This window comes from Phacochoerus africanus, chromosome 7, assembly GCF_016906955.1.
Source record: "Phacochoerus africanus isolate WHEZ1 chromosome 7, ROS_Pafr_v1, whole genome shotgun sequence".
Classification (NCBI taxonomy): Eukaryota; Metazoa; Chordata; class Mammalia; order Artiodactyla; family Suidae; genus Phacochoerus; species Phacochoerus africanus.
The window spans coordinates 64,571,550-64,590,797 of NC_062550.1; the positions used below are offsets into that span (position 1 = coordinate 64,571,550).

At 43.6% G+C, this 19,248-nt stretch overlaps 1 long non-coding RNA gene across 1 annotated transcript in view; it reads right to left on the reverse strand.

Annotated features, from left to right (window-relative positions):
- LOC125131214 (uncharacterized) overlaps positions 1-15,664 on the reverse strand; it is a 41,200-nt gene extending 25,536 nt beyond the window's left edge. The window contains exons 1-3 of the long non-coding RNA XR_007135872.1: positions 15,416-15,664; positions 12,224-12,450; positions 11,305-11,444 (exon numbers count right to left, since the gene is read on the reverse strand). This is a non-coding gene — a long non-coding RNA (uncharacterized LOC125131214). The remainder of the gene's footprint in view (positions 1-11,304; positions 11,445-12,223; positions 12,451-15,415) is intronic.
- Between the last annotated feature and the right edge of the window lie 3,584 nt (positions 15,665-19,248).

A 19,248-nucleotide genomic window follows, 5' to 3' on the forward strand; every position in this document is an offset into this window, starting at 1 on the left:
GTGGCTTGGATCCTGTGTGGCTGTGGCTGTGGTGTAGGCTGGCAGCTATAGCTCCCGATTTTGCCTCCTAGCCTGGGAACTTCCATATGCCTCAGGTGTAGCCCTTTAAAACAAAACAAAACAAAACTTTTTAGATAAAAAGTTCAAATTCCAAAGGTTTACCTATTCCAATATGATTCTAAACCAATAATCTTTTTAAAGACATTAACACGAATGAATACAAAAGGCATCCCCAAAGAGGGTGAAAAAGAGGCAGGTGACAACGCCCATTGCCATTCCTATGCCTCCGGGATCAAGAATTACTCGCAAAGATAGCTTAAGAAATCAGAGACCTTCATTGTCCCAGCCTTAAGGAAATTCTGGTCTCCCCCAAAAGCGAGCTGCCTTCCATGACAGAGATGCTAATCTGTCACACTAGACAGGTTATGTTGGGATAGGGCTTTTCCCTGAACAAGAAAATGAAAAGAAAAAATGAAAAGACCCCTTATGGACCGAGACTTCTCACCAAGACAAACTCCCATGAGAGCTGGTATGGTCAGACAAACAGTGTTCCTTATGCATTTGTGTGTCAGGTTTCTTAACCTGACAGCTGTCACCAGATGCAGATCTGACAACCTCTACTCCCCCTCCCTCCCCATAAGCTGTTGAGATGAATAAGAGTATCCTCTCACAGGTTGCAAGTCAAGCTCTCAAGCCACAGAAGGAAATGGAAGGAGAATATTTTATGATTTTCCTCCTCCTGACAAACAATGCAAAAGACAGAAACAAAGGAAAATAATGACTCTCCCTGGGAGGCTAAGGATCAATAAACAATGAGTACTCCAAACCAAACTTCCAAGAGTCATAAACCAAAGAGCTAATTCTTACAATGATTTTTCTCCTACTAATCTAAATGTGAAAAAAGAAACCAGACTTTTACCACCTCCCATTAACTAGACCCTGTAGACAGAAATCAGGGAAGATGACTTTTCTAAGAATTTTTACCTTTTCCTAGCTTTGTCAGAAGGCCCAAGACCTCAGCTTCAGACTCTATGCAAGCGGGGTTTCCCAGGTATCTTTGTGGTTGCCAAAACTATACAGGAGGAAAAACTTTTTTCTCTCTACTCTTCTAGATTCAAGGGTTATCAAACTGATAAGAACTAGATAAGCAAGCAGAAGAAGAAGAAAAAGCCACCCAGGTTTAAATACACACATACGCAGCAGAATTCAAAAAGAAAGGAAAACTCAAGGAAAGAGCCATATGATTGAGGCTATATAGTATCCTAGGCTGAGCAAAGGAAAAGGGGTTTGAGGCTTCTGAGGAGGAGAGACAGGTTATGGGAAAATGAGAGGAAGACATGTTGGGTAAATAAGGGTCGTCTTGTTATGCGGATTAGAGTTGTCCCTGGAAGTAACTCTTTTTCAGATTTGAGACACTTTTATAAATGGAAATTTCCTTACATATGTAAATTTCCTTTATGAAAAGGGAAATGTATCCTCTATTTTTAGGCAGTTAGCAGGAAGTAAAGCGCTTTTCCTGCATCTGCTCCTTCTCAGTTGCCTTTAGCTCAAAATAATCCTTATGCCAAAGAGGCATATTTTCAGGTGGAATATTCTGGTACCCATCGGGTGCTTGTTTTGCTCCAGCCACAAATGTGGCAGGCAGCTCTGCCTGGGCCTTGAGAGACTTCAGGTACACCAATCTGATAGCATCTTTCCTGTGCCCACACTGAGCACCTTCCATCTTGTAATCAGGTGCTTTCCTGTTGGTGCTAAGACTGGCTTGTAGGCATGAGTGCGACGGAGCTAATTAATGTCCCATGGGGTAAACGTCTGACCCAAGAGATAGAGGTGCCAGTGAAAACATCCTTCCCCTCTGCCACCCTGATGGAGTGTCCTGACATACCTTTATTCATACAGCTTCTCAGAGTGGATCGGGCAAGATCAAGCAATCTGTTGGACTTGATACCCTGCAGTGGCACCCACAGAGGTAACGTGTCACATTGTATTAGCTGTCCCTCCTTACCTGACTCACTCCTGCTTCCTGTGATTGCACTCCCTAATTAAGTCGTGGTACATATGCATTTACTGCAGCCTTTGCTTTCTGGGAAAACAGGTTAAGACAGGCCTTTTGAAAAAAATTACCTCTCAGTGCTTCAGTTTCCTTGTTTGATAAATATAAACTATAATAACAGTACCTGCCTCAGAGGGGTGAGTGTTAAGCAAATTACTATATGTAATGCTCTTCGTGGGGTGCCTGGCATCCATGGTGTCACAAATGTGCTAGGTTTATTATTCTAATTTATTCTAAGTGCAATGGGGAGTCACTGAGGACTCTTAAGGTGACTATTGTGATCCGATTGACATTTTAGTAAGTAAATTCCCCTGGATCTCAGGTGGTACATAGATTAAAGAGGGACAAGGATAAAAGTGGAGAAACATTTAGGAGGCTGTTGCAATCGTAATGCAATGAGATTTTAGCGATCTGGAATAGAGCATTAGCAGTGAAAACCGGCAGAAGTGGACAGATCCAAGAAATACTTTTGAAGTAGAACCGACAGAACTCCAAAAAAAAAAAAAAAAGATAGACAGGATGGGGCAGTGAGCCAAAAGAAAGCTCACCTAAAAAATATATTGATTTTCATGCTACGGGGATGATAGCTGGAAATCTACTCCTTTATCCCAAGACGTGAAGCCAGTTCCTCCCCATCCCTGAACTACAGATTTAATTCTCTTTTTACCTGGATTCTTGCTTGCTCTTCCCTCACACATCCTATGACTATTAACAAAATGGTACTGCCCACCACCAATTTTTCACCTGTCACTCCTCCCAGTAGCCAGACGCAAGCAATTGCCTTGTGTGACCCCATCTCCCTGGCCCCTCTCAACTCCTCAACCTATTCCTCCTCTCTGCCCTTTTCTGGCAAGCTTGCTAGATGGGCCCATCACCTACTCTCCTGGTTTTGCACCTGTAGCTTCAACCTACTCTTGGAATGCCATTTTCATTTTTGATTCTTTTTTTTTAATTTTTAAAAATTATAGTTGATTTACAATGTTGTGTCAATTCTTGCTGACCATGTTCATTTTAATTGGCCATATTCTTTCTCCATCTTTACTCACTAAATCATAACTCCCAGAGTTCCTGTTATGGCACAGCGGGTTAAGATCCAGCATTGTTTCTGGGGTGGTGCGGGCTGGATCCCTGGCCTGGTGCAGTGGGTTAAGGATCCAGTATTGCTGCAGCTGAGGCCTAGGTCATAGCTCTGGCTTCGATTTGATCCCTGGTGGGAACTTCCATATGCCTTGGGTGGGGCCAAAAAAGAAACAACAAAAATCCTAACTCCCTCACTTAGAATCAGAAGAGGACATAAATGATGGTTGATTTCTCAAACTAGGCCCACTCATCCCCACTATCCCTATTTCAGTAAAAGTCAGTTTTGTTCAGGCTAAAAACTGTAATCTTTCTGTATACCCGCCTTTCTCTTATATCCATATCCAATTTGTCAGCAAATCCTATTGGTTTTACCTCCAAAAATACATCCTGAGTTCAACCACTTCCAATGAGCATTGGTTCCACTCTGGCCCAGGTCATTGTATCTCTCTTCTGGGTTATCTCAATAGTTTTCCACTGCTCTCTCTGCCTCTTCCTTTAGTTCCTGTAATCTGTTCTCAACACAGTGGCCTGTGTGCTCCCATTTGAACATTCAGATCATGTTACTCTTCTGCTCAACATCTTTCAATGGTTTACTATCTCACCCAAAATAAAATCCCATGTCAGAGTTCCTGTTGTGGCTCCGTGGGCTAAGGACCTTACATAGTGTCCGTGAGGATGTGGTTTTGACCCCTGGCATTGCTCAGTGGGTTAAGGATCCAGGGTTGTCACAAGCTGCGGTGTAGGTCGCAGATGAGGCTTGGATGCCGAGTTTCTGTGGCTGTGGTATAAGATTCAGCTGTAGCTCTGATTCGGCCCCTGGCCTGGGAACTTCCATAGCCCAGGTACAGCCCTAAAAAGAAAAACAGAAAGAAAGAAAAAAAAATCCAGTGTCTTTCACGGCTCCAAATATGTGGCTCAGTTCCCTCTGATCCTACCTTTGACTTGCCCCCCTTCCACACCCCATTTGCTCCACTACGACCTTACGTGCCATCTCTGGGGCATACCAGGTGTGCTCCCAACTCAGGATCTTGCATTCATTGTTCCTTCTGATGAGCCTGTGATCCCCCCAGCTCTCCCCACGGTGGTTCCCTCATCTCCTTCAGGCCTGTGCTCAGATGTTACCTTCCTGGTGAGTCTTCCTGACCATCCTCTGTGCCCACCAACCATGGTCCTCCCCATTTCCCTCCCGTCTTACGTTTCTCTATGACACATCCTATCGTGCTACGTACATTAACCTCAGCTATAAAGCACTTGGCTCCCAGGCTCCGTTCTCAGTTGCTAACCAGCTGAAATTCTTAGGGGCAGAGTGGAGGGAGGGAGGAATTTGGAAGAGACCTCCTCCTGATAATTGGGATTTTCTCAGTTCATTGTCTATCGATTATGTATACAGTTTGTTTCATTATCTTTATATTATCAACTGAAAAATATTAGTCTACATTAACTTCACAATAATGGAACCCCAAATCTTTTCTTTTTTTTGCATTTTCAGGGGCGCACCTATGGCATATGGAGGTTCCCAGGCTAGGGGTCTAATTGGAGTTGCAGCCGCCGGCCTATGCCACAGCCACAGCAACGCAGGATCCTTAAGCCACTGAAGGACAGCAGGGATCACACACTCAACCTCATGGTTCCTAGTCAGATTCGTCTCTGCTGTGCCACAACGGGAACTCTGGGACCCCAAATCTTACACAAGTAAATTTTTTTTTTTTGGACTTTTTAGGGCCACGCCTGCAGCATATGGAGGTTCCCAGGCTAGGGGTCTAATTGGAGCTGTAGCCGATGGCCTACATCACAGCCACAGCAACGAGGGATCCGAGCCGCATCTTTGACTTATACTACAGCTCACGGCAATGCCAGATCCTTAACCCACTGAGCGAGGCCAGGGATCGAACCTGCAAACTCATGGCCCATGGTTCCTAGTCAGATTTGTTAACCACTGAGCCACGACAGCAACTCCACAAGTGAATTTTTGCAGCCCTCCTTTGTTTTCACTAGTTTGTTTATTATCTGTTTTGCCCATGGGGACAGGAATTTTTACTTGTTCTTTTTACAACTCCAGCACTTAAAACACTCTTGGCGCATAGTATGCCATTAATAAACATTTGTATTAGTGTTGAATTAGTGAATGGCGCATCTTATCTACACATAAACTGTTTATGACTCACCTGCTTTTGGAAACTAATAGAAACAATTGCTTAATCATGTTTTTAAGACCGTAACCTAAAATTCATAATACTTTACAATTATATAACACATTATAAAAGACTTTGACATACGTGATCTCATTTTATCCTCACAATACATTTATATTTCAATTTTTTCACAGGAACTTGAATCTGAGAGAAATAGAGTCTTCTGTTTGAGGTCACAGGAAACAGCATCATAGGGAAATTGAGTGATTTGCTCAAAGTCCACACTAGACAATGGAGATTCAGACTCATGTCTTGACAGCAAATCTGATGCAATTTCCAGTACAACATCCCAACTCTTTGATTCTGTGTTGGATCAGCTGCCTGCATACTCTTCGATTCTGTATCAGCAACATCTGCCTATTCTCCCTGGCCAACCAGGCTCAGGACTTACAATCCAGTTGATCAGGTTTGTTTTGGTTCTTGCTAACTGTGCTAACCGAGTAAAACTGGGGCTGACTTGTGGCACTGCCTGGTTGAAAAACCAGGATTAGGTAGTCTGAAAACAAGTGTTCTCAATACAGCTCCCCTGCAAAAATGTAGATCAAGATGCAGGTTGTAAATACGGGGAAACAAAGACTCTGTAAAACTCAGTTTGTATAGACTTACATGCAGGGAGCCAAGTGCTGGTCAAACCATTTACATTTGTCATCCCATGGTCTTAAAATTACTGTGGCCTGGAGTTCCCGTCGTGGCGCAGTGGAAACGAATCTGACTAGGAACCATGAGGTTGAGAGTTCGATTCCTGGCCTTGCTCAGTGGGTTAAAGATCCGGCATTGCCGTGAACTGTGGAGTAGGTCACAGATGCAGCTCAGATCCTGTGTTACTGTGGCTTTGGCATAGGCTGGTGGCTACAGCTCCGATTAGACCCCTAGTCTAGGAACCTCCATATGCCGCAGGAGCGGCCCTAGAAAAGGCAAAAAGACAAAAAAAAAAAATTACTGTGGCCTGTTCAAAAGAATAATTTTCTTATTTTTTTCTCAACTCAAAGGAAAAAAGCCCTCTTTTAAGCCTTGTGCAGATCCTTATACAAGCGGCTGTTGAGTACCTACTATGTGAAAGGCACAAGGCTCTTTCTTTCCTTCCTATTCATCCGAAAGCAAATGTTTAGCTTTCTTTGTAAGCTTTCTTGGCTTTTAGTCATTCATCCTCATTCTTCTGCCCTCTCACCTTTCATAGCTCACTCTCACTCACAGAAAATTCATTATTATTAGGGGTCCACTCCAGTTTTTCCCTTGTGGCTTCCTCGCTTCAACTATAGACCATTTAGAGTTCAAAATCCATTTCTTTGTATTCTCACAGATTGTAAATATTCAAAAGCTGGTGACTAAGGGAAGGGAGAGGAGCTCCATTCATGATTTGAACCAGAGAAAGGGAGCAGATGCTATCAGATGCCCCATTTTAATGGCTTACATATAACATGACTCAGACTGGTTTGGGCGCAGTCTGCACACATCAGAGAAGAGGAGATGGACTGCTGACTTGGCAAAGGAGTTGTAAATAAAAGCTGACTTTGGTTTAGCACCTATAATTACACCCAAGCCATAGCTTGCATTTTGATTGTCCCAGAAAGAAAGAAGAGGAAAAGAAAGGAAGAGAAGAAGGAAGGAGGAAGGAAACAGGAAGATAAAAATTTGTTTTTTCTTAATAGGATACGCTCAGATATCTAGTTTCCTTACGGAACTTAATTTAAACTTACAGAAGGCATCCATGAGAATGGTGGAATAGAAATTGATGTAATTATCTAGACTGTCATAATAACTGTCTCTCAGATTCCATGGGAAGCATTCATTCCAATACTGAATTAAAACTGGAAATGGTTCGAGGAGAAACAATCCCTCTGGCCAAATCTATATGTCATATCTAGAGCATCGCAGGTGTTTGGTGAATACCAGGTACAAAATACTTTGTTGAGTAATGCAAGGGAGGAGAGACTTTTTTTCCTCTACCCTCCTAGGTTTACTGGCTGCTCACTGCTCCCACCAAATTGATAAGAAACAGATTAACAAGAGAACAAGAAAAGCAGGCTTCATTATGTACCTATGCACAGGAGTTTCCAAAGAAATAAAAGCTCAAGGAGGAGGCCAGATGATTGAGGCTTGTATACATACCATCTTAGGCTAAACAAAGGAAAGGGGGTTTTGAGCTTCTGGATGGAGGAGGCAAGCTGTAGAAAGGTGAGGGGAAGAAATGTCTGGTAAACAAGGGTTACCTTGTTAACACGCAAGAAGCTCTCAGGTGATGAGCCGGTCTCTGGGAGTAGCTCTCTTCCTCATATAAGACACCTTTACAAATGGAAATTTCCTTTATGAAAGGGGAAAAATGGACTCTACTTCTAGGCAGCTAGGGGAAAGTAGAAAGCTTTTCTGGAGTTCCCGTCGTGGCGCAGTGGTTAACGAATCCGACTAGGAACCATGAGGTTGCGGGTTCGGTCCCTGCCCTTGCTCAGTGGGTTAATGATCCGGCGTGGCCGTGAGCTGTGGTGTAGGTTGCAGACGCGGCTCGGATCCCGCGTTGCTGTGGCTCTGGCGTAGGCCGGTGGCTATAGCTCCGATTCAACCCCTAGCCTAGGAACCTCCATATGCCGTGGGAGCGGCCCAAGAAATAGCAACAACAACAAAAGACAAAAAAAAAGAAAGCTTTTCCTTCATCGACTGGTTTTCAACTGCCTTTTGCTCAATCTTTTAGTACTAATGGTTAACACAGAAAAGCTCCTGTCCTTGAGGAACCTTATAATCTAAAAATGAAAATAATATGTATGAAAATTATAGCACAAAGCAAACGTTCTTTGGTAGAGATATAAGTCCTGTAGAAGCCAAGAAAATAGAGTTTTCTGCATCTGAGAGGTTTTAGATTTTATGAAAAAGGCGACATTTTTTTTGTCTTTTTTTTGGTTGTTGTTGTTGCTATTTCTTGGGCCGCTCCCGCGGCATATGGAGGTTCCCAGGCTAGGGATTGAATCGGAGCTGTAGCCCCCCCGCCTACGCCAGAGCCACAGCAACGCGGGATCCGAGCCGCGTCTGCGAACTACACCACAGCTCACGGCAACGCCGGATCGTTAACCCACTGAGCAAAGGCAGGGACCGAACCCGCAACCTCATGGTTCCTAGTCGGATTCGTTAACCACTGCGCCACGACGGGAACTCCAAAGGCGACATTTTAAGACTAGGTAGGATTTCTATCTCCGATTAGTGGAGAGAAAATGGCAAGAACAGAGGCAGGAAAGTTCAGAAAATATTTAGTGGTCATGTTTGATGGAAGGGTCTACTAGGAGAGATGAAGCAGAAAAGAAAGACATTGCCAAATCACAGGGTATTGAGCCTGTTTGAGCAGCTTCTTTTTTATTCTGTGCATCTTAGGGAGCCACTGAAGGTTGTTAAGGAGAAGACTGGCCCATTTGGTAGGAGCGTTCTCTTAGAACTTTTTTCTAGAAAGTTCTTTGACAGAAATTGGAAGATGTTTAGAGGAGATGAGACTGCAGTCTGGGAATATAGTAAGGAAGCCATTATGTAACCTAAGATCTGAACCAGGTGAAGAAAATGAGATACATCTTAAGGGTGTTAAGAGGTAGAACCCACATGATTTGGCAACTGATTAAATGCTTTCCTGTGTGCTCAGGGGAAGAAGGATCACATGAAAAGATTTATGTTTGGGTTTTGTAAATGATAAAGACTCGATTTATCTAAAAAGTAAAAAAAAGAAACAAAAACAGAAAAAAATAGGGGAATTTATTTGTAAAATTCGATTTACTACATAACTTTAGGAAGCACAGACATAGAGCCAGGGAGGGTCAACTGAGTCAAGGCCTCAGCTGTCATTTTTCCTCCATATCCTCTCTTTGAAGATAGTCTTTATTCTTTTCTACTATGAGCAGCACTTCCATGCTTGAGGAGCCTCACAATAGCTGGTTCTTCTAGCTAAGGGGCTGAAGAAGAATAGGGTTTTCCTGGGTCAGTTTGAACTTTTCCAGAGATGGACACTGATGGAGGAACTTGAGTCACGTATCTTTTTCCTGGACCAGTCATTGGACCTTACATATGGGGTGCTGTTTTTGGAGGATCCCACTAAAAAATCATGGTCGGCGGTAAAAAAAAGGCATTACAGACATGGCCAGGGGGAACTCCTTGTGCATCATGGCACCCTCTTAGCTTTCCCAAGGAAGACTGAGGAATATCAATTGTGACCAAAGTTCTGGGCCAGAGGATTAGTGATGCGTTTAACAGATGGAGAAATGGGTCTGGGCAAAGCGATGAATTTTAGTTTAGACATCTTATTTTTTTAAGGTGTATCAGGATGTCTGTGTGGCATTGTACAAGAGGTCCTAAGAAACTGGGGTCTTTTGTTCTTAGGAGAAGTCGATTTAAAAACTGTAAATTTGGGAGTTCCTGTCATGGCTCAATGGTTACTGAACCTGACTAGCGTCCATGAGGACGCAGATTTGATCCCTGGCCTCGTTCAGTGGATTAAGGATCTGGCATTGCTGTGAGCTGTGATGTAGGTCACAGATGCAGCTCGGATCCCTCATTGCTGTGGCTGTGGCGTAGGCTGGCAGCTACAGCTCTGATTGGACCCCTAGCCTGGGAACCTCCATATGCTTCAGGTGCAGCCCTAAAAAGACAAAAAGACCAAAACAAAACAAAACAAGACAAAACAAAACAAAAAAAACCCTGTAGATTTGGGAGTCATCAGCATTGAGGTCATGATGAAACTAAATGGATAAGATTGCTCAGAGAAGATGAATTCAGAGAGGAGGTTGGGAGGCAGAATCTAGGAAATTTCCATCATTTGAATGGAGGCCTAAAAGGATAAAACAAAGTAGACTGATAAGGAATTATTGTGACCAAATAACAATATCTAAGAGGAGGAAATGGGTAAGAAAATGTCTAAAACTCACTGAGAGTGTTGCAGGTTCCTTTTTATCTTCTTTATCAAATCAGCAAGTCTCTCTGGAGTATGTATCAGGATTGCACCACTTTGACAGGGCACCAAGGGAGACAGAAAAGAAGGAGAAAACAGACCTTTTCCTGGAGCGAAGAAACTTGCAAACTCCCAAGAATAGGGTAAGGTGATGGCAGGTCACTTAAGCATGCACTCAGGTAAGGACCAGAACAGCTTTGGCTGGCTGGCACATGGCTAATATTTGGCCCATCTGCCGCCTTTGGCATATATGCCAGACGTTGCAGTAAGACAACTAGGGGAAGAACAGAACTAGGGGAAGCATTTGCTTATTAGTTGGTTGTAATAGAAAATTATATATGGGACATAATGCCTAATGACTAAATAGGTGATATCAAAGGGTAATTACCTTCCTGTCTCAAAGAGGCTAGGCTTGAAAACATCATATAATATGTTCACAATGCTATAAATCAGCTATAATTCAATAAAATGTTAAAAAATCATTTAATAATTGTCATTATCTTATTTCTTTAATATTTATTTAGTTAGTTATTTTTGCTTTTTAAGGCCACACCTGTGGCATATGGAGGTTCCTAGGCTAGGGATCTAATTGGAGCTATAGCTGCCGGCCTACCTCACAGCCACAACAATGCCAGACCCAAGCCTTCTCTGCCACCTACACCACAGCTCACGGCAACGCTGGATCCTTAACCCACTGAGCGAGGTCAGAGATCAAACCCGAAACCTCATGGTTCCTAGTTGGATTCATTTCCCCTGTGCCACGACACGGAATGCCAATTATTTTAAAGAAAGCAATCCCTTTAGTTTGGGCAATGGCTTTTATTTACATTTTCTTTTTTCCAATTAAATTTCTTTAGCAAGTGATAATAGATTGGTAAGCGGTGTCACCACGTGGCAGGAGAATCACTCCACAAGATGGTAGGAAACTGAGAGACCACCACTGTCCTCCCACCTCTATTCCATCACACCTACAAAGCTGTATGCTCCAGCCTTACAACCTTAAATAATATCACTTACTCTCTGTGATTCAGTTGCCTCAACTAATAAAACAAAAATGACCATACCTCATTGGTCCCAAGGGCAGGGACTATATGGGTGATTTCTTGAGTTTCCTTCTGCTGTGATTATGATCAGTCATGTGACACGTGTGCAAGGAATCCTTTTTAGCGGGATTGGTTCCTGCCTCCAAAGAGCCTACCGTCTGCTGGGGAAACAGGAAACACACAATTACAATTTAACACAAAACGTCTGTAGTGGAGGCAGATGAGATACACAGGATAGAGAAGGACTAGATTCCCACATCAGTCCAGGGAAGTGAGGGGACTTCCTTAGGGGAAGTAACACTTGAGCTGAGCCTGAACGGAGTTCCCACGCCATCAAGAGAACAGGGGTTCCAACCGGAAGAACAGCACATTTTAAAGAGGAGACTTGTCTGGAGGAAGAACCAAAAGTAAGTTCACATGAGTGGGAGACAGCGAACAAAGCACGAAGTTGTGAAAATGTGGGGCTGGCAGATAGTTAGAAATTACTCAAGATAACCATTGAGCACTCAGTGGTGGAAGGGCAGTAGCCTAGATGCTGGCTGATTAGGAATTCTGAATTTCTGGAGAAGCATTTGAGAAGACTTCAAACCAGAGTTAGGAAGAACAAAAATAAAACTAGTGAGAGAATCCAGGGAAGATACAAAAAAAATCTATGAGAGACCATGGCTGTGGGAGAAGAGAACTATTTAGGAGACAGACTCAACCCTTAGTTTATGGGATGAGGGTTAAGGAGCAGAGAAGAATAAAGAATCACTTTCCCACTTCCTGCCTTTGGGAAATTGGGTGGCTGATGGTGGCATTCACTGAGGTAGGAGTTGGTGGAGAAAGGGTTGGCCCTCATCTTCGCCCCTGCTTTTGTTTTATGGACGCAATCACTGTCCCGATATACTTCTGAAGATACTGAAGTACTTGCGTTTGTTTTCCTTTCAAATTCCCTTACCTTTGGAGTCTGTGAGGAGACTGGGTTTCTTTCAGGCAGATGCATTAAGCCTGTCCTTGGCTGTGGTCTCCGTCTCAGGTGTCCTAGGCTGCAACGTTCTTCCTGAGCATACTTCCCTCTCCATCTACCTCCTGCTTCCAGAACTTTGTTGAAATCTTCACTCTTCTACTTCTCTCCCATGCTCTTGTTGGGTGGGGTTGGGAGGGTCATGCTTTCTTATTTCTTTCCTATAATTTTATTTATTTATTTATTTAGTCTTTTTGTCTTTTTAGGGCTGCACCCGCGGCATATGGAGGTTCCCAGGCTAGGGGTCCAATCGGAGCTGTAGCCACCGGCCTACGCCACAGCCACAGCGACACCTGCAACCTACACCACAGCAATGCCAAATCTTTAACCCACTGAGTGAGACTAGGGATCAAACCTGCGTCCTCATGGATGCTAGTCAGGTTCCTTAACCGCTGAGCCACGACGGGAATGCCATTATTTCTTTACTTTGATTTTAATGATTTTTCTGAAAAAGGATAAATGGATACACTCAATCTACCATCTTCAACCAGAAGCTCCTGAATTTGAGCTCCGATATGATGTATTTAAGGTAGCTATGGTGCGTCTAGATAGAGATTTAGAGTATGTATGTGTGAATTAGCTGTATGTCTGAACCTGGTGTTCAAGAGACAAACCGAAATTAAAGGTAAAGATCTGGATTCCTGGTATAGAAGTAATGGGTGGGGATGAGACTGCCCAGGGAGAGCTTGCAGGATGGGAAGAGAATAGGAGCCTGACCCTGGGGACCATCACTATCTAAGATAATTGTCTTTAGGATACAGTATTATTCCTCTAGAGTTAGGGAGACTAATGCTATCTTAGAACTCACCCCCTACGGATAGAAAGGACTTAAATGGGCTCTTTGAGCTCAGGGAAGATGCGTTTAATATATAATAAAGGTATGAAAGCAATAGCCAGATAATTAGGTGTAACAAAGTTGAACAGGGTGAGGATAGGAGTTCCTACGATGAGAGAGATAAGCAAGGGTGTCATCATTTCCAGATGATGTTATCTGACGTTTTTGGTGCTGGGCCCACTCTTTCGAGTCTGTTGAATGATGGCTCCCATGATCTGTGCTACTATTTTTTTCTTCTGCTGAGAACATGGCCCTGATCCTTTGCTCAGGGAGATACGTCCTGATAGTCTCCACACATGCAGTAAATGTTTATTGAGGCCTTAGTATAGGCCAGACGCTGCGTGAGGTGCTGGGGTATGAAAATAAACAACATAACACTCAGATAAATGCATAAACTGTCCCTCATGCTCCAACTCACTGTTGCTGTCACTATTTAATTAGCAAAGATCTTGTCATTAGTGTTCTTTTTTTCTTGGCTTTTTAGGGCCGCACCCGTGGCATATGGAGGTTCCTAGACCAGGGGTCGAATCAGAGCTACAGCTGCAGGCCTAGGCCAGAGCCACAGCCACATGGGATCTGACCTGCATCTGTGACCTACACCACAGCTCATGGCAATGTCATATTCTTAACCCACTGAATGAGGCCAGGGATTGAACATGTGTCCTCATGGATACTAGTTGGGTTCATTACCACTGAGCCACAACAGGAACTCCTTATTAGCTTTTAGAGAAAGTTTGGTTAGCCCTCTCATTCTGAGAGGTAGGCATGCAAGTTTTTCTTCTGGTGCCCAATGTGACCATTTTGTGTACCTGGCAAAGAAAAAGGTGAGAATACTTTTTATTCTATCTCGGGGTGACAGACAGTCATCACTCTAACCCAATACAGCACAGAGGGGTCTCACTATAGATTATTTAATCCTTATTTTTATTACTTCAAATTATTATTAGTAAGCAAGGATTCTAGGAAAGCACAGGTCACAGAGCACAATATCGTATTTTGGAGAGGGCCGATGAAAGGAAAGATTTTTAAGAGTAAAACTTAAAGTAAGTGGCGTTCCGATTGTGGCTCAGTGGTTAATGAACTGGCCGAGTATCCATGAGGATGCAGGTTCGATTCCCAGCCTTGCCCTGTGGGTTAAGGATCTGGCATTGCCTTGAGCTGTGGTGTAGATCCCAGATGCAGCTCAAATCCCACACTGCTGTGACTCTGGTATAGGCCAGCAGCTACAGCTCCAATTCTGCCCCTAGCCTGGGAACGTCCATATACCATGGGTTCAGCCCTAAAAAGACAAAAGACAAACAAACAAACAAACAAAAAGCAAGCACAACTGGCAAACAGGTGATTGGCTTAAAAAAAATACAGCTAATCAAAGAATGAGTTCTTTTAAACCTGGAATTTTAGCTATGTCTCTAATCTCAGGTTTGGTTTGTTTGTTTGTTTTTATGGCTGCACTTGCACCATATGGAAATTGCTGGGCCAGGGATTGAATCCAAGCTGCAGCTTCCACCTACACCATATCTGTGACCTACCCGCAGCTGTGGTGATGCCAGATTCTTGCAACCCACTGCACCGGGCTGGATATTGAACCTACACCTCTGCAGTGACCCAAGCTGCTGCAGTCGGATATTTAACCCACCGTGCCATGGCAGGAATGCCTCAGTTTTTTTTTCTTTTTCTTTTTTTTTAAACTTCATGATCATTTAAAGCTTCCAAAAGAGGGAAAATTTAATTAAGTAGAGAATAAGGAGGTAGGTTGGCATAAGGGTGAGTAGAGAATTAATCTAGTATGGTGCTTTATTATTATTACTAAAACTAATTAAGTTTGTAATTAACATAACAATAGTAGTGATGGAATAAGAAGAAGGGAATAGGACCACTTTGATGACTTTTTTCTAATTTACGGGAATTAGAAAATTTTGAAAAATTCATCCATTCATTAATTGATCCACTCAATCAACAAATATATCCAGCATGTGCCAGGCACAGTGTTAGGTTCTGGGAGTGCAAAGATGAACCCACTGATAGCTAAATGGAATCCCACCCAAGAAAGTTAAAGGGCAAAGTATGCCAAAGGAACTGACTTACAGCCTTGTTTTCACTGCTGTTATCTGGTGCTGCCACCTGCTGGGCATTTGCTTTTTCACAGACTTTAACTCTAGGCGTGTACAGAGAAACCGGAAATTCCTGGATGGAGAAGGCCCCAATTCCATCTTTGCACGCCAGACCATGTGCTTTTTCTTGAGAAGTGAACCTTCCTTTTTCCTCTTCACCAACCCCATGGTAGCACCAACCTTAACTCCTCCGGAATTGCAAGCTGCTTCTCTCCTGCAGGCGTGCTGAGTCACTTGCCCAGTATGCCCAGGGCAATTGCTTCATTTCTCTCCCTCCCCCAGAGCTTTGCTACAAAGCCTCTGTCTGAAGGCTTTGGCCTTCTCTGGCCTTCTTCCCGCTCTTATGAGAGTTTCTTGCCAGGACACTGAGAATGTGTGCCTAAGTTGCCTAACATGGGCAGGAAGAGGCCAAAGGCCTTTGCAGCAAATACTTCCACACAATTTTGAACTTACTCTCACTTCTGTCTAGGGGAGTAGGGTGGCCAGTGGGAGTGGTTTACTTACTTCCTCATGAGTCATCTGGTTCAGGTCCTAGGGGCTGCTTCAGAATCTGAGCAGGAGTCAGAGGATGAAGCATTAAATAGGTCATTTGCTTTACATCATCAGTTCTTGAAGGGAGTCGAACACCTCCAGGGATAGTTTCACCATGAAAAAGAATCCCAATAGTAGTACCAAGCCCACCATTGACTGTAAGACTGCCTGCCTCATTTGGCCCTGGTTCAAGCCAAGGCTTCCCACAAACTGCTAATATTTTGCCAGAAAACATTTACCTACTTGGTTATGAGATTACTTGGTTGGGCACAAAATCAGGGAGACCTCCTTCTTCCATTGCTTGTCATTACATCAAAAAAAATATTGTGGGAGTTCCTATCATGGCGTAGTGGAAATGAATGCGACTAGGAGCCATGAGATTCCGGTTTCAATCCCTGGTCTTACTCAGTGCGTTAAGGATCCGGCCTTGCTGTGAGCTGTGGTGTAGATCACAGATGCAACTCGGTTCTGATGTTGCTGTGGCCCTGGTGTAGGCCAGCAGCTGTAGCTCGGATTGGACCCCTAGCCTGGGAACCTCCACATGCCACCGCGGGTGTGGCCCTGAAAAAAGGCAAAAAAAAAAAAAAATTTAGGTAAGAATGACTGTTTGAATATGAACTATGCATCATGAAGTGGAAAATATATTTATTTCTATCTGATGGACCCTCCCATCCCCCAAAAGCTCCAATTTAGGAAACCCAGGTTTATTTTCCATGGTTATGAAACTTGAAGACCACATCCTGAGCTCAGTGAGGTGCACTGTAACACAAGAAAGAAGGCCAGAGGTGGACAGAGTAGTGAACAAATTAATCATAGTCACCAATCTCTTTTCTTTCCTTCCTTCCTCTCTTTACACATCTACCCACACGGAATCTGCCAGGCCAGGGATGGAACTTGTGCCACAGCAGCATCCGAGCCACTGCAGTGACAACACAGGATCCTTAACTCCCTGAGCCACCAGGGAACTCCTTTTTTTCTGGTAGTCTTGTTTCTTCTTTCTCCTTCTAGCTTCACAGACTCTTCCATCAGCTCCTCTCCCCATTCTGATCCTTTCTCATGCTTACCGGCTACTGCTTCTCTTTGGTCCTGAGGCTGGAGAGAGACGGCTTCTATCTCCTGAAGGAAGGACGCCTTTGTCCGGCAGGACCCCCGGGGCTTTGGACTCCATCGCCTGCTAGGGGCCCTCTCTGGGGTGGGGGCGGGGAAGAGGGGGGCGGTCCCCTCTCCCGGAAGTGAACGGCGGAGCCCTGCCCCCTCCCTTCCATCACTAGGAAGCACCTGTACTCAAGCTCCTCCCTCCGGGTTTTAATAAAGGACCACGATTTTTTGGAAAAAAAAAAAATCTAATGCTAATTCATGTTCTTCTTTCCTTTCCCTCCTTGCTAAAATTACTTCCTTCGCCCCATCTCTGGGGATGAAATGATTTTCCTGAAAAACATCGTATAACTTGGTATGGATTCTAGGTGCTCCCACTGGTGCTCGGCTGATAGACTACGGCTTCTCAAAATGAAGTGACGCTGTTTCCTGCGTCCAGCGAGTAAAGGGATGAGGAAGCCTGGAGGGGGGTGGCCATAAAGGTTAGAGGGAAGAGGGGTCTGAGGATGGAATGAGGGTAGGACGTGAACCAGGAAGATGTGGGCCTTAAGGCACAGAGAGAGTGGAGGCGAGAATGTCACAGGTGAGGGATCTTAGCAGGGAAAGGGGGAAATCAACTCTCCAAACCTAAAGCAGACCGTGGAAATTAGAACTCAGAAGCAGACCAGATCATCTTAATTCTTCAGTATATTTCACAATGCGAATGATTTATTTTAAGACAACCCTCCCGCATTTCACCATATTTCATTGCGGAGTTAAAAGGGAAGACAGGCAAGAGAGAAGTGAAAGTCTGATCTTTCAAAATCGTACTCATTTTTTTTTAATAGAGGTTTTCAAGATGATCATTTGAAACTTTGCTAAACTGAGGGAATTTTTTTTTTTTACTTCTCATATCCATTTTTCCACGTTTTAATTTTATTGTTTGAAATAATTATAAAATTAGAACATGCTCCTTGCTTCAAGTCAAACAATACTGAAGTACATAAAAAATGAGTGCTCTTTCCTCCTTCCAACACTATCCTTTAAAGAGCTAATGGTAACAGTTTGATGTATCTCCTACCTTTTTATAATAACACATATAAGGACCTCTCTCTCTTTTTGCAAAAATGAGATTAATATATACATTCATACTGTAACTTGCTTTTTCATTTAATAATACATCAGCATATTAATATTTCAGCATATATTTCAACTTAATATTTCAGACAATGGATATACAGTTCTTTATTTACCGCATCCTCTACTGATACATATTTAAGCTATTTCCAGTATTTTGGCACTACAGATATTGTCAAAATAAAAATCTTTTTACAGGAGTTCCCACAGTAGCACAGTGGGTTGGGAATCTGACTGCAGCGGCTCTGGTTGCTAGGCAGATGAGGGTTCAATCTTTGACTGAGCTCAGTGGGTTAAAAGGATCCAGCCCTGCTGCAGCTGCTACCAGTGTAGGTTGCAGATGTGGCTCATATTCAGTCCCTGGCCCTAGAACTTCCATATGCCGTGAACGCTGCCATAAAAAAAAAATAAAAAATAAAAAATCTTTATACGCATGTCTTTACATCCTGGTTCTTTTACTTTTAAAGGATAGATTCTTAAAACTTGGATTTCTGAGTCAAAAGGTCTGTGTGTTTTTGTTTTAATGGCTGCTGCCAGAGACTTTTCCCAAATAATTTGGGAGTACAAACTTTGTATTATCACAAGATGGCTTATATTAAAAATGCAATGATTTCTCTATAACACAACCCAGCTTAGCCTTTGCCTTCACTGGTATCCTGATAATTGACTCAGTTTAAAACCCAGATTCTTGTGAGTAACTCAAATTAACCCAATCAACCCTACTGTTCTAGTTCTTTTGTTCCTGGCTGGCCTCTAAGTTTGGGGGATGCTCGTGGGAAATTGTGGCAGCAGAGGCGTGTGAGCTTGGACCATCGTGTCTCTGCCTGTGCTGACGTCTGTAACTCATTCCTTTGGGCCTTGAGCGTTGCTCTCTGTTCCTGCTGAGCCCTGCCATGGTCCCCAGTTGTCACATCTACATTCTGTGTCTTCCTTGTCCTAATCACAAAGTTGTACCTGGTGTACTCAGCTTGGCCCCCACGCTCTCAGGGAGCCTGGTGAATCCTGCTCTGGCTCTTTCTTGTGCCAAGTGGGTAGAGGAGACCCTGGGAGAACTGTCCTGCCCTGATGCTTGCCCTGATCACTGCCATCCTTCTCCTGCCAAGGAAAGCCCTGAGGTTTACAGTCACTGAGGTTATCTATGAAACAGGCAATGGTCCTATTTGCTCTCAAATGCCGCATTCTTATCTAAGTATTTTGCTTTTCTGCAGAGACCTGACCTTGGAGGAGGGAGTAGCAGCCCGAGGCGCCACAAGGAGCCCTGAGCACATCCC